Below are 2,126 nucleotides of genomic sequence, written 5' to 3' on the forward strand. Positions count from 1 at the left end.
TGAATGGTGTCCCCCTACTACCGTGGCCACCCAGAACCTCAGGAGGTAGGGTCTTTGCACATATAATTAGATACAGTGAGATCCTGGAGTAGGGTGGGCCCTGACCCAATGACAGGTGTCTTTATAAAAAGATTATATGAGGACACAGAGGCCCGTGGAGGGAAGAAAGCCATGTGACAGTGGAGGCACAGACCGCAGTGATGAGTCTAGAAGCCAAAGTTAGCCAGAGCACCAGAAGCTGCAAGAGGCGAGGAGGGGTTCTCCCCTGGAGCCTTTAAAGAGAGTGGAAAAAATGGCCAGCTGGCACCCTGACTTTAGACTCTGGTCTCCAGAAGCGTGAGAAAATATATTTCTGTTGTTTTAAATCGCTCAGATTATGGTAACTTCTTACGGCGGCCACGGGAAGCTAATAGAGACACTGAGCTGGTAAGAATTTTTTCCAAGAAGCGACGAAGGTGTATGGACCTAAGTCCCTAATAAACTGAGTTTCCTTTTCCCCTAAGAACACCAGGAAAGATTACTGAGACTAAGAGTGCCCTGAGTGAGAAACAGAGGGGGCTCTGGCAGATCCCAGGGTCCAGAGAAGGGGTGTCTCCCAGCGTAACCTGGGTCCCCACCACAAAAGAAAGAAAACACAGTCCTGTCAAACACTTAGCAGGGTCTTTTCACGAGCCTAAACCGTTGCAAGGGAACACAAGAAAGTCAGCTGATGGGAAGCACATAGCCTCCTTCTCCCTCTTCCCCAAAATAGAAAACGAAATGCCTCCTGTCTGTTTCCCTTTCACTGGGGAGAAGTGAAGGAAAGCGGACAGGCCACCAACCTCGGGGTGGGGGTGGGGGAGGGAAATTCTGCGCAGTCCCTCCTCAGGCACTGGAGTGGCCCCGATCAGGAGCCTCCTCCTGGGAGCCCCACTCGGGACCTAGAGAGTCACCCCCAAACCCACACAGACACCGAGCTCTGGGTTTGCATCCTGTTCCCCAGTCAAATGTGATAGCGCAGGTCACTGTCGGGTTACTAATCTAAGAAAAGATATAGCTATGTGTCTTCTTGGGCCAGCATCCAAAAGCTGGCTGGTGGGCCCAAATATTTACATTGCTTCACAGGAGCACAGAGACAGTGCAAGGCTTCGGAGGGCCACGCAGCCACGCAGACGCCCTCCTGGTAGCATCATCTACCTGAGATCGTTAAAAGCCTCTTTAAATGGCGGATCTGCGACATACCTTCCCTGGGTTGAGTTGTCTTTTGGCCTCTTTATCAGGCAAAACCACACGCCCGACGTGGGGCTCGAACCCACGACCCTGAGATTAAGAGTCTCATGCTCTACCGACTGAGCTAGCCGGGCAAGGACAAAAGCTGGTCCTACCTCCCTGCTACTCAAAGTATTAAAGGCAGGTGCTACAAGCCGAGGCAAAAGCGCATCTTGCTTCGGGGGAGGCGGTGCGGGCATGGCTGCCCCCAGGGAAGGAGACTGCAGGGAGGTGGGCACCTAGGGCGTGAGGATACTAGAAATAAGGAGAAGTAGGCAGCTGCCAGGGATGGCTCGTTGGTCTAGGGGTATGATTCTCGCTTAGGGTGCGAGAGGTCCCGGGTTCAAATCCCGGACGAGCCCCATCCTTTTCCTTCTCCTTTCTCAAATCCCCCCAGGGCCCTGTTGAAGTTCTGGGTCTCCAGCCCAGAGCCACCTGCAGGAAAAATGCCACCTGATGTACCGTCGCTCCCGCGGCCAGAGAGTCCTGAACTTGAGCTCGACATCGAATTGAGGGAGCTGGGGCCTACAGAGAGAGATGTCCAGGAGCAGCCGCGCCACACAGACGTGAGAGGCCACGGCTTCAGCCAGGGACTCGGCCCTTCACCGGCCTCCAGCCGCTCCTGCACTCCCAGGTGATTCTCTTCCCGGCCGCCAGGGGGAGCGCTGAGCCACCACGGCGGCTGGGCTGGGTGGCCCGGGTCCTGCGCCCGCCGGAGTGGCGAGGGGACCCAGACCCGGCGGGGAAGCCCCGCCCCCCAACTATGTTCCCGAGGAGCCAGACTCTGGCTGAGGGCCAGCACTGCTTCTTCTGTTAATTACCAGTGCGGGTCCGGGGAGCCTCCGGGGACACTTCCCCCTCCAACCTCCTCCCCCGCC

The 2,126-nt window shown here is 56.3% G+C and overlaps 2 non-coding genes across 2 annotated transcripts; one reads left to right on the forward strand and one right to left on the reverse strand.

Annotated features, from left to right (window-relative positions):
• Window positions 1-1,270: 1,270 nt before the first annotated feature.
• Window positions 1,271-1,343, reverse strand: TRNAK-CUU (transfer RNA lysine (anticodon CUU)). Its single transcript has one exon. It is a non-coding gene; the product is annotated as a tRNA-Lys (tRNA).
• Window positions 1,344-1,538: 195 nt separating this feature from the next.
• Window positions 1,539-1,610, forward strand: TRNAP-AGG (transfer RNA proline (anticodon AGG)). The gene has a single exon. It is a non-coding gene; the product is annotated as a tRNA-Pro (tRNA).
• Window positions 1,611-2,126: the final 516 nt, after the last annotated feature.

The sequence above is a fragment of the Herpailurus yagouaroundi genome, unplaced genomic scaffold (assembly GCF_014898765.1).
Source record: "Herpailurus yagouaroundi ecotype Mexico unplaced genomic scaffold, PumYag 222, whole genome shotgun sequence".
NCBI lineage: Eukaryota > Metazoa > Chordata > Mammalia > Carnivora > Felidae > Herpailurus > Herpailurus yagouaroundi.